Source organism: Equus caballus, chromosome 5 (assembly GCF_041296265.1).
Source record: "Equus caballus isolate H_3958 breed thoroughbred chromosome 5, TB-T2T, whole genome shotgun sequence".
In the NCBI taxonomy this organism is placed as follows: domain Eukaryota; kingdom Metazoa; phylum Chordata; class Mammalia; order Perissodactyla; family Equidae; genus Equus; species Equus caballus.
In genome coordinates this window covers 87,464,937-87,478,787 of record NC_091688.1, presented here as the reverse complement: position 1 = coordinate 87,478,787, position 13,851 = coordinate 87,464,937, and the positions used below count along the sequence as shown (strand labels likewise).

Below are 13,851 nucleotides of genomic sequence, written 5' to 3'. Positions count from 1 at the left end.
TATGCTTCATTGATTTATGAATTTGTTTAATGATTCTCCTTCGGAGTAGCAAAAACTATTACGCATTCACTGATTTTAAGAGACAATATATAACTGCCTGACCTTTTGTTGCACCAATGGAAATAATCTGCAGTAATATTCTGAGAGATTCAAATGGTCTCACTGATTTTTGATTACACTTTAAACCATATATATTTTTTTCTTGAAAAAGTTTTATGATTGTGTATTCATAACTATTGATTGTTTTGGAAAGAATCATGGCACCCGAGCAAAATTGCCTCCCAGCAGCTGGAGTTAGGCTGAAATCAATGCGCGCAAAGGCATTAACCGTGGTGGGGATGTTGGCAGCAGGCCCCTCTGCAGGCCTCACTCCACAACCACTAAAGAGGTGTCTGCTTGTAACTAGGAGCTGCAGGACAAATGCTAAGTGAGGGTGGTTGTTCTTATCAGGGAATTTCTTTGTTTATTTGGTGTTCAGTCACAAGCTGATCTTTCTATTCATGTCTTGTGGTGTAAACTTCCTTGTTTGTTTTCATTTCTTTTTAACCTGGGAGCCAGAGAACCTGAGCACACAAGCTAACCTGAGAAGAAAAAATAGAAACTTAAGAATAAGTGATGACAAGAATGGCAGGAATGTAGGAACGGTGTTAGTGCTCTGAATTTTGAACTCTTTAAAAGCTTCCTTCTCTCTCTCTCTCTCACTTACACATGCACACATACACACGCACACCTTGCACCAATCTCTCCAAAGATCCAAAGAAAGAGATGTTGAAGAGAGACCTGTTCTGCAAGCAGCATACACACACACATCAGCATTCATTCACTCAATAAATTTAAGCATTCTCTCATCAGCATGTCCAGGCTTGACTGGAAGCAGATATAAGAAAAATATAGGAACAGCCAATTTGCCATATCAGATCAGACCACACATTTATCTATTTCTGTACCTCGCCTCTGGGAGTGACCAGTTTCTGATGCTTCTTGGAAGATAGGGAAATAAGATCAAACAAAAGAAAACATGCTTTCTTCAAACGCTTTCAGTACTCATTCCCTCATAAGGACAGGATTTTACCATCTTCTAGTCTTGTGCGCTTTTATCTTTTATTTTCCCCTGCACCTTCCTATCCCACATCAAACTTAAAATGATAACTGCAAATGTCATTTGAGTCTTCTGTGAAGTGTTTTGGCAAACTTACAATTTATCACGCACCTTTCTTTCATTCCTCTTATTTTGAGATTTACCGCTGTTGAAAAGTTCATTGTTTTTAAGAATAATTTTTTAAGGAAAAAGAAAAGATACTAAATGGCACATAACTCTCCTTGATTTCCTCAGTGCAGAGCTGTAACTGTTCCACACCGACTTTCTCATTGGATGTGTTGTATTAAATGACACATTGAGTCAACCTACCTGAGAATGTTCTAGCAGTAATACGTGTGCTTATTGCTATCGGAAATTTGCACAGGGCTGGCCCAGTGGCACGGAGGTTAAGTTCCCACGTTCAGCTTCTTGGTGGCCCAGGGCTCGCCAGTTCGGATCCCAGGTATGGACATGGCACCGCTTGGCAAAAGCCATGCTGTGGTAGGCATCCCACATATAAAGTAGAGGAAGATGGGCATGGATGTTAGCTAGGGGCCAGTCTTCCTCAGCAAAAAGAGGAGGATTGGCAGTAGTTAGCTCAGGGCTAATCTTCCTCAAAAAAAAAGAAACAAGAAATTTGCACACAGTAGGGTATACAGTGTTTGAGATTGAGTCAAGTAAATATTTGTAAAACATTTTTGTCCTGTAAACCAAGATTAAACGAGATCTTCAAGGATTTCAGTAAAAAGCACCCAAAATTATTTTGGAGACCGTTTGAAAAGAATTGCCAAGATTTGAATCTAAAGAATAATTGGTCAAGGAACCAGTATAATAACATGAAATATTGAAGAGAAACCAGATGAAAATATTTGGATAAAAAATTTCTTTCATACGTGTAGGATAGACTCTGTTAACAGAATTTCGATTCAGATTGCATAGAAGTATCAAAAAAGTAGAGAAGCATAGTCTACCAAAGTAAGATCTTCCAGTGGCAAAACGTAATGATGATAAAGCAGGGTTAGAATATTGGATAATTTTAGTGCTTCATATTTCAATCTAAAAATTTTAGGTTTTTTCTATGTAGGCATTTATTTACACATATGTATGTGTAACTCGACCATTATGGAGCATTAGACAATATGGCTTATGTGTTGATTTTGTAGCAAAGGATTTTCTATCAACAGATCTCTGATCATAGAAAGAAAAATTTCGCTCATTTTTATTGACATGACTCAAAGAGATGGTTCTTAATAAGCGATGTCCATTATGTTTTCATTGATTTTCAGGAATAAATGCAAAGTTACAAAAATAAAGATATTTAAAATCTGGAATGTATTTCCCACCAGATTATGACAATTTAAAACTTGGCCAAAATTTGACCCTAAATTATTTGACAGTGTCCCTTTAAGACTTTTAAGGGTCATTTAGCATTTCCATTACAAAACTTGACTTTCAGAGGTTTAACGTTGGCAGTTTAAAGTTGCAGGAGTCTGGAATTTATACAAGTTGTCAGACCAGATGCTTTTTATTTATTTGTGTGAGATTTTTCTTTTACCCTTTCTTCTCTTTCCTGCTTCACTAAAAGTGTTTCTAAAACTGCTGGTAACTTCCAGAGTACACAAAAACGAAAAACTTTAAGCTTTCTATTTTTCTTTACCAGAGCTATAAATATTTTCATTTAAAAATATGATAATATGTAGGGAATCACTCTACACTCCATGATGAAAGTAAGTCCACCCAATTTGAGAATCGTTTATATATATTATGACAAGGACAATAAATAAAAATAAAATGTAAATACCAATGAAAAATAGCAATCTAGAGATACTAAACCAAATGAAGAAGTTCCATTGTATGGACAAGGTTTTTGACAAAGGGACAAAGGAAAGAGTGATTTCAGATTAATTGTGGAAAAGTCTTTGATGTCCTTTATTCAGCATGTGAAACCTGCAAGTAGGTTTGAATCCTAGAGGGAGGATGCTGAATGTTTAGAATCAAGTTAAAGTTGTTTTCAGTGCTTACATTTTCTGACAAAAAAAGTATTCCTGTACTTGCTTTTTAAGAAGCTGAATGACTACATAGGTGACAAAGTTGTAAACCCCTTCAAATAACTGACAAGTGTCTAAGTCACTTTAAAAAGATTAAGAGTGGCTCCCTTGTTCTAAAATTATATAAAAGTGCCATTTCACTTTTCAAGCAATTTGAAAGCCATTCATTTCAGTGGCAGGTAGCCAAAACACAAAAGCCAGAGAATGGCAGCAGAGATGTCATACAGGCTCACACGTGTGTTGTCCAAAGGCTCTGCTGCCTCTAACCTCAAAGGCACAGCCTCAATAGGTTGCAGAGACAAAAGAGTCACAGCAAAGATCTGCACTAGGTACACGTGTGGGTGCTGGCTTCTGGCTTGCCCTGATTCATCTGCACTGATTGCCATTCCTTAAGTGATCTCTTGAGCATGGATGCCAATGTGAAGGATGCCACATTGTGCATGCCTGGATGCCAATGTCAAGTTGCTGGCGGTGGAGCAGAATTTGCATCATCACAAATATCTGATGGACAAAATCTCAAGACATCAGTGGACATTCTGATGGACCACACATGAGTTTCAGTTTCTGAAATCTTCTTACAGATTCGTTACTTGCAACATATCAGTTCGAATGACACAAAATCTATCAAAATACACACAAGAAATACTCTATTTCTTCTCCCCACCCAACGCAGTTGAAATATAACTTTGCACAACATTAAGCTCTAGCTGTAAAAACTTGAGTTTGAATGGCCTGAAATGGTGTAAAGAATAGTTTAAGCTATAGGTCAGGCAGCATGCTAGTTCATGGAATACTAGAACTCCCAGTGAGGGTTGGGAAACAAGACAATCTTGGAAAACTTGGAAAATTCCATTGTATCTCAAAGTTCTACTTTAAAAAACTTTCCAGCGATAGTGGTTAAATAAGATTGTACGTTAGTTGGTATTGTATGCCCTTTCTCCCAATTTAAGATGTGCCATGTGAGAAAGGGAAGTGATTTCTTTAAGTTCTTTTGGTGAATCTTATGCACCTGCCTAGTTCATAGCCGTTCCTTTCAGTTATCTAGACTCTTTCAGTGTGGGAAGGAGACTATATATAAACAATTTAACAGAATTCAAGCAGCAGCAATGGAAGTAAAGGAAAAAGAGTGTTTAAATCTGAGTCAAGAAAGGCTTCAAAAATGAGAAGACATTTATGTTAATGTTTAAGAAATAGGGATAGAAGAATTTAGTCAGGTAAACGAGTCGGGTTAGGGAGTGGGGGAGAAAAACAAAACAAATATTTTAAAATATTCAGAGATGGTAGTGATGGAACATAGATTGAGTGTTGGGGCTGCAAGGAGGGCTAGAAGTTATGCCAGCTAACATGTAATGAATGCTTACTACATCGTGAGCAGCATTCTGCATTTTTTATATATTAGTCAATTAATCATCACAAGAACCTGCTAGCTGGGTGTTAGTTATTAACCTCACTTTACTTGCCAGGATTGCACCCAGGCAATGTCTCTGCCAGACGCTTGCACCATACTGCCAGCAGCAATAAATAAGACTAGACTGCCAGGAAAGGATGCAAACACCAAGAGCCTTGCACGGCATGATGGACAGTTCAAACGGGGTCCTTTCATTCTGTGGGTATTAGGGAGCCTTTGCAGATTTTTGAGCACATGAATGTCACAATCAGATTCACTAGTTATCCAAATCAAGGATAGACTGATGAAGGACATAGGAAAGGGTAGGAGAGGGACCATAGTCTAGGATAGAGGTTCCGATGACTAGGCCTCTGAATACACCTGTGCTTAGAAAGATGCAGATGCTTGGGGTCCACACCACACCCACAAAGGAGAATTTCTGGGATGATGGGAACTTTATTGAGTGAAACAGCAAGAATGTTAGAAGGGGAACGAATTTGAAGAGAAATATGTAAAGAAGATTTTGCAGGACATAATGATTGACGGGAGGTGGAAAGATGAGGAATAGGAAAAAGTCTAGGCTGACTCCAAGGTTGGTACCTGGAGCCTCATTGGAGAGAAATGTCTTCAAAACAGGAGAGAACCCAAGAGGGAGAAAAGGGTGAATGTGATGCACTGCAAGTGGCTTTGGGTTGACAGTATGGACGTGTCAAGGATGTTGCGGTTCTGGAGCTCATAAGAGAAGCCTTGGATAAAGTTACAGATTAGCAGTTGGTAGTCCTCAGTGAACTGATGGTAGCTGAAACCATGTGAAAGGGAGAGGGTGCCCCTACACACATGAGGAGTAAGAGAAGAAGGTCAAGCATGAACCCCTGGGAAGTGTAGCATTAAATGGGTGAGTATCGAATGAGGAATCTGAGAAGCCATGTTGGAAAAGTTGTAGGGTTGAAAAGGCAAAGCAAGCGTGGAAGAATTGTGGTATGAGATTGTGGGAGTAAGATAACGTGGTGGTAAAGAGCACCTGCTTTGGAGTCCAGCAGACCTGGGTTGGAGTTTTTTTGGTAATTATCATAAGCCAGGCACTGTGTGAGTACTTTATATGTGTTATTTGATTGAATCTTCCCAAGTCACCCTACAGAGATACTACAGTCTCTTCTCACTGATAGGGAAATAAATCTTAGAGTGTTAGGAACTCGCTCAAGGTCGCTTTACTAGTTAATGATGAAGTTGGGATTCCACTTCTCTCCCCAGAGCCTAAACTCCTGATCACGTGCTATAACACCTCTGTAAACCCATTCTTCAAATGCAAGGCCATGTATGTCTTGTTGAACATCGTATTTCCTTGCATCTAACCCACTGCCAGAAACAGAATAGGTTCTCGATAAGCATCGATGGAAAGAGAGAAGGAATAAGCATTGAAGCATAGATGTTGTCTGTCCTCTCATCTTGTTGCCTCCCAGAATACCTTCCCACTGACCTTATTTGAAACCAACCCATCCCTAGTCTCCGTTTACACCGTAAAGCCTTCCCTGTCGGCTCCATCCAAAGACAGGCTTCCTTCTGTACTCACACATTTGTTTGTGCCACTTACCTGGAATTTATTCTTTCTTGCCTTGTATAATCAATTCCCTTTTTGAATTCTTATATCATGCTTCAAAAGCAGGCAGAAAGCTTTGCAAGGGCGTTTGTGTACTTCTGTATTCTTCAGGTCAACTAGCTCCATGCCTTTACCAGATAGGTCTTAGTAATTGTTTGCTGATTGATTTCACTGGTTAAAATCAGAATATTAAATGACACTCAACCCATGGTTGTATCAAAAATATCACAGCCCTTCCTTCATCTTTTTCAGAAAGATTCAAAAGGATGTAAAACATAGATTTTAGGAAAAGCAACTTTATAGGAAAAAATACATGCCAGACATTCATAGTTACTCTCTGTAATGTTTTTTCCTACTTCCTATTACAGCAGACAGGCTTTTCTATGCTTTAATAAATCCCAATTTCCATGGCTTTTATGTCTTATGCATTTCAAATTATATTCAGTTGAAACTTGGCATACAATTTTCAGAGTTTCAAATATTTTCTCACACATATGTATTCTCTTAATCTATAAACTTGTTTGGATGTATGGCCCCAAAAGTAGATTACTGAGTACTTCAGGTGCCTAATTGGATAAGATAAAAGTGCAGGAGTATAGTTGTCCATGAAGGCAGTGCTGGCATTCAAGAACGACAGCACAGCAGCCCCAGAAAGTGTACTACAGACAGCAACGTGCAGAACCTTCCATGAGAGACCAGGTTCCCTCTGGGCGCGCAGCTCTGCCTGCTTGCACATGCAGCAGCTTCTGAATTCTCACAGGTGTTTTGTGGGCAATAAAGGCCACATTTATCTGCCATTACCTGATGAATAGTGACCTACTCCCTCTCGGCCTGACCTTGTCGCTGTTTTTGTAACCCCGGGATTAGACCACTGCTCTGTGTTTCTACAGATAACATTGACAACTGCCTAAGACCCTCAGCTTGTGCAAAACTAAGTAAAATGTTTTCTTATTGCCACCTTTGCATTTTTTTCCCTCCTGATATTACTTTTTTTTTATCTTGGGTAGGATATGAATGTTGTTTGCTTTGGGAACCCTAACCAAATGCTTACCACTTGACATGAAATCATTCTTTAGGTAATGGTTTGTCCGAAGATAGCAATAAAAGGGCCTGAGATAGCGCTTCAGGACAACTCTCCAATGCTTCCCTCACTCCCATCCCTAATTTATACAATTGTGCTCCTTAATTAGATTTAAAATGAACTAAGGGAAGTGATGTCATCTCTAACAGGAACGGTAAAAAACTAAGCAGGCTAAATTCAACCTACAATTTCACCAAGGCTTAGGTTACACCGTGTAAAATACTAGCTCCCTTCCCAGGAAGAAAAAAAAAAAGATTCTCAAATCACATCAAAAAAGGGTGTGGATCAATGAAAACAATATGGGATTTTTGCCAGACGTGGATTCAGCTTCTGTCTCCTCTGCTTACTGTGTGACCTTGGGCATGTTCTTAAGTTTGAAACTAATTCTTTTGAAGGGGAGGACTCCAAAAATCAGAAAGAATAGGGAGAAAGAAGTGAGAGGGGCATATCCACTCCTTTGTGGAGGAATCCCCGGTTATTGCCTCGGCGTTACTGGATGACGCGTGCTAGAGTCTCTTCTGACAGAAGCCTTCTAAACAGCTTCTCCGTTGGGTACTTCAGTCTGTCTTCAGGGAGCATTAAGAAATTTTCTTTTTGAAGTCCATTAAGAGTCACAGATTTCCTTTCATCTAAGGTACTAGGTATTTAAGCTCATCTGTCCAAGAGATGGCTAGATAATGGCTACTCACGTCCAAAGAACTTACGAGAAAGAGTGTAAACATAGCAGGACTCACCTTCCTGAGTTACCCTCGTCTTCAGCCTGAAAGGACAAACTCTGAAGGAAGGATGCTGAGTCTTTGGGCATTGTTCATGTTTAGCCTCATCCTTTGTCTCACGATTTATATTCATTGGCTATAGAGACTAATATTTTGTGATCAGGCTCCCAGATTACCTCTCTCGTCAGTTTTTAGGTTGTAAAGTGAAAAATACAGCGCTGGCCTCTCCCAAGCTGAATTTTAATTCTAAGCTCCTTTACATTCAGTTGATTGCTTTTACTAGCTGTGTCTTTCAAAGTTTCTAGCATATTTGCTAGGATATAACTCAATTATTTTTACCCCTTTACTTAATGTTATGTAGCATGATGTTACAAAAAAAAAAATACTAGATTTGGTAAAAAAAAAATCTTAGCACCATTTTGGATAATTTTTTAAAAATTCTGACATGTCTTGTTATTTAATCTGTACAACAATCATATGAGATGAATAATAACACCACCATTTTATAGGTGAAATAAATGAAGCTTGGCAGGGGCGCAGAGTGGGTGGGGATGGGAGGTAAGGAGTTAATGAGTAGGTTGCCTAAGGTCCTATAGTCAGGAACTAATAAAATCCATATACAAACTCAGCTCTCTTGATTCTAATGTACATGCCCTTTTCACTAAACTATTATGCCTCTGAAGTTATTTAAAGTCCTTAAGCCTTAATTCATTAATTTACCAAATGAGGATATTAATCTCTGCGTAGCTTAGAATACTCTTGTGAAAATCAAATAAGTAAAAGTGCTTGATAAACACTAAAGTGTTATAGAAATATGGAGTGATAATAAAGTAAATTAGCAAATGCTGAGTAACAATCATTTTCTTATGAGTTATTACACATATTACACCAAAAGGCTCTTATGGATATTAGCTATTTTTACCGAGGAGAATGAAGCCCCCAAGAGTGGAAATTAGACTTCTAATTCTCTTGTCAACATAATTTTTAAAAATAATCAGAAAAGCTAACTTACAGAAACAGGGTAAATTTTACACTTTTATAACTGTGTGACAGAGGGTGAATTTCCAAGGCAATGCGGGAAATGACAGATTTTTCATAAGCAGGTATGAGAATATTTTTCCCACATCATGTGAATAGGGTACAGCGAGAGAAAGCAGTGACCTCGCCTCTCTTGAAATGAATGTGCCTTGATGACTAAGTCGAAGATGCCATCGCATGCCCCGTGTGCTCAGAGAAAGTACAAGCACAGAATCCAGATTTTCCAGAAGCTGATGGTGTCCTAGATTTCTGTTGTATTAAATTCAGTCTGACTCTGAATAATCCCAATTCAAAACCAGATACTTGTGCAGTGGAAAAGCTGCTTTTGTGTTCTTCAGTTTTTTCAAAGGTACAGTATGGGTGATATTTTCTTTCTGAAAATTTCATTGATGTTTTATTGATTTCTATTGGCACAGTTAAAAATCAGCCTGAATAAAATAGCCTTGTTTTCTCCTTGCATTTTAGAGATTCCTTAAGTCTTGTCACTTTGGAAATCATAAATTACTTGATTTATATTAAGCGCGTACTGTTGTCCTCACCTTGATAAAATGGTGAGCCAAAGAGAACTGTTTACATTATAATGGGAAAACAAGATATTAATCAAACAATTATACAAATGTTGAATTAGAAATTTTAATAAGTTCTATACAGGAAAATGATCAGGTGGTAGGAGAGAGGTCTACTCCGTGGGATCAAGGAGAGTCCCCTGAAAAAGTGATGCTTGAGCTGAAATCTGAAAAATGAGCAAGAGTTAATTAGAGGAAGAGGATGGAGGAATGAGAAGAGGGAAAAGAACTCTGGGAAAGGAAAACAGAATATTTAAAAGCCCATATGGAAGGGCCTCTGGTTCTTTCCAAGAGATGAAAAATAAACCTGTGTAATTGGGCTGGAGAGTTGGGGCAGGGTAATGACATACGGAGGCCAGATAATGCTTAAGCATAGACACTTTCTTGACCATGAATAATAAAAAGGCTTTAAAAATGACTGTATTAGGTTAATACTTACACTTGATAACTTCATTCGTGATATATTTATTGAGCATCTGCCGTTGCTAAGCATTATGCTACAAGGTTGACTAGAGAGAGAGAGCGATGAACAAGGCAGAAACGATTTCTGTCCACATCAAGCTTACAGTCTATAGTTCCGATGCATCTTTGGTTACTTATGTTCTTCAAAGGAGAAACTACTCTAAGTTTTGGTTTAAATTCTAAACTTCAATAGAAGCAATTTAGATGTTACATTTCATTCATTCGTACATTTATTTTGTGTCCTCTGAGAAAACTGATGGCTCTTTGGAAAATAAAATACACTTCTGGTTACACTTTCAAAGGGAAGCTCTACAGTGCCAGCCTGGTGGTGTAGTGGTTAAGTTCGTGCTCTCTGCTTTGGCAGCCTGCAGTTTGCGGGTTCAGATCTTGGGCCCAGACCTACACATTGCTCATCAAGCCATGCTGTGGCAGGATCCCATATACAAAATAGAAGAAGATTGGCACAAATGTTAGCTCAGTGATGATCTTCCTCAAGCAAAAAGAGGAAGATTGGCAAAAGATTTTAGCTCCGAGCCAATCTTCCTCACCAAAAAAAAAAAAAAAAAAAAAGGAGAAGCTCTACAAACCCTCTCTATATACTTATTATTCTACTATATGGATGAATTTATAAACAGAATTCCTCATGAACTGAAGTATATTTTTACAAGTCAAGATGTATGTATGTGAGAGAAAGCTAGATCTTTTAGACTAAATTTGTTCCTAGATCTGGCTTAAGCGTTTATTGAAGACTCATGATTGCTCTGCCCATTCTTTTCCCACTAGATTACGGTTGTCTACAGAGATCTGGGGATAAGTTCCCAGTAGGTGTGAGAGGAACTCCTCGGGGAATTCACAATGATTTCTGCTATGTGAATAGCCAAATCAAGTCATTAAAGTGACACTCATCAAGTCATCATCATTGGAAATTACTAATTACTTTGTTTGGTTATGAAGATTTAGACTGTATTCCTAATGTTTTCTCCAATCCTCTGCCACTAATCATAAGAGGGGGAAGATGAGAAGGAGTGAGAGTATATCACCGCCCCCATTGGTGTACGGGAGGAAGGGTCAAGACCAGCCTCGTGGACTTATGACTAGGTTTCTATTTTCAGCCTTGATCTTCCCCCTGAGCTCCAGTATTGTATATCCTACCTCATGCTTGTTATCTCTACCTAAATATCTAAAAGGTATCTCGAAGTGAACATTTCTATAAGCAGAACTTTTTATTTCCCCCATAAACCCTTTAACTCCCACCCCGTTTCTCTCCTGGTCTTCCACACTCAGTGAGAGAAACCACCATTCACTTTTTCCAGTCAAAAATTTTAGAGTCAGCTTAGATTTCTCCCTTTCCCTCATCCTTCCAACATCCAATCCATCAGCAAGTTCGTTTAGCTCTACCCCAGCATTTATCCAGAATGTATCTTCACAGCCATCCCTCACCACTATAGTAGATAATAATCCTTTCTCCGCACAGCAGCCAGGGTGATCATTTTATAATAGTTCAAATTGTGTCATATCTTAACTTAAAACTCTCCAATTACTTCTCATTTGAATAAAATCTGGACATTCATCAAGGCCTCCAAGATGCTGTATTATCTACTCTTTGTCTGCTTCTCACGCTTCCCCTCATATCAGGCTTCCCCTTTCTGCTACAAGCTTCACTCACTATTTTGCTATTCCTTGTACAAATCAAACAGGGTCTTTGAACTTGCTGTTTCCTCTGCTTAGAACTTTCTGCCCCTAGATCTTTGCTTGACTGTCTTCTTGTGTGTCAATTTGTCAGTTCTAGTATTATTTCACCAAAGAGACCTTTCCCAACCACAAATGTGTTGTAGTATCCTGCTCATCAAAATCATTCCCTATAATTTTGTTTAGTTTTGTTTTCTGGATTGTTCTTACTCTCTTTTTGTAAATGTGCTTCATTTCTGTCTCTTCCAAGTAAAATGTAAATTTCATCAGAACAGGAATCATATTTATCTTTTTCATGTCTGTTTTTCCAGTACCTGGGAAAGTGATCTATAAATATTTATTAAAAGGAAGGAGGAAAGAAAGAAATGGAAGGAAAGCAGGAAGGAAAAAATAAAATACATAGCTAATGTATCCAATAAAAACAAGTTTGCATTCCTCATTTTTCATAGCCACTCTTCAACCCAGATATAATGTAAGGAAAAAAATATTCTGCCCAAAGCATTCCAAAAACATTTTAATGCACTCTGGAGAGAAAGTCTACGTACCTAATGTCTATTGGAAAAATTGTGCAGTAAATCTGTGGATAAAAGAGGAATGCAAAAAAACAAGAGAAAAAGAAAGACCTAATTTTGCACTATTAAACAATGTTAGTTGCATTATCTTGTTTTCCCTTACTTTTATAAGAAAAAAAAATAGAAACACAACAAACCACAATGACAACTCAAATGCATCTTTATTCTTCTGGGTGTCATTCATTAGATGATGCGCTGGGCTCCACTCTCACTGTGTGTGTTAGTCTCTCTGAGCAGAGCTCCATTGATTTCACAGTCTCTGAGCTACCATTTTGGAGACTGCTGAGTGCAAATATTATAATGCCATTTGGGGTACTCTAATGTGCTTTTTAGAAAAGTAGTCTCTCAGTAGTACTCCAACTTACGCTGATTGGGGCTTGGGCTACATGCTTGCTGAGAAAAGATGGCTCTGCTAGCTGTTATGGTTTATTTTCAGCCCTTTAAACTTGACAAATCTTATCAGAGTTCTTGCCCAAGACTTTATTGATTCTACAGGGTGGCCCAGAGCCTTGAAGTCGTCCATGGGGAAGTGCTCCCTAAGGACAAGGACTCTGTGTTATAAATCACTGTATCACAAAAGGGACTGACACATTAGAAACACTCAGTAAACGTTTGTTGAATGAATAAATGAATGAATAAATAAATAAATCTTAATTTCTAATTCATTAGTAAGAAAAATGAGCACTTTGCCTTGTCCATCTGATCTCCCACTTTTCAGTTACCCGAAACTTCCCTTAGAAGTCCCAAAGCTACAAATACTTTCTTTTCCCTGATTTTTTTATATAACAAACGTTCATTAACCACCTATTTGGTGCAAGCCTTTGGAATGAACACAAAACAATTAAGACATCTTCTGCCCTCAAAGAAAACCTATTCAGAGACAACCCTGTGAAGACTCTTATCTAACTTTAGAATTTTTTCTGGCCTCTTCTACAATAATTCCCTGCTCTAGTAGAGTTCACAATATTTTTTTCAGAAAAAAATTCCCTGTTAGTGCTGCCCTCCATCCCTTGAAAGCCCCTGGTTCTCCTGGTCTATGTTTACTTGAGGATATAAAGTCTATTCTTCCTTCAGGCTTAATAGACATCATGTCTGGCTTAAGGCACGGCAAGAAACTAAACATGAAATGGTATCTTTTGGCCCTCTGTAGGATTGCTTTTTCCAAGACACTTTGGGATGGCGTCCTAGACTTTCATTAAGCATTCCTATAGTAAAACACCGTAGGAATCTCACCCTGACATTTAAAATAGGGAAGCTTTTGAGCATGATTTTTTTCATAATATCACTCTGTGTCCCCTCTCTCTATGAAGTGTCACATGAGAAGATTTTTCAAAACTAAGAGCTGAGTAAATCCTTGCTTCTCCCAAAGAATTCTTTTCATTATATTCAAAGTTAATCTTATAACATTTGCAGCTGCCTTTTTCATTTTTTTTTTGACTTATTAGAAAGCTTAGAGTTGGAAATACAACCAAAGTTTAGTCATTAGATGGGATTACATTGTCCTCCTATCATTATGCTAACTTCTCCACAAGATGAGAAAATAGGGGTCTCCGAATTTACATGTAAAATTTTTTAATGGAAGATAATTTCAAAAAGTCTAATACATATTTTCCACTT

General features: G+C 38.1%; 1 protein-coding gene across 12 annotated transcripts in view; it reads left to right on the top strand.

Moving 5' to 3' along the window:
* ADGRL2 (adhesion G protein-coupled receptor L2) overlaps positions 1 to 13,851 on the top strand; it is a 595,411-nt gene that overhangs the window by 41,031 nt on the left and 540,529 nt on the right. The window lies entirely within an intron of this gene.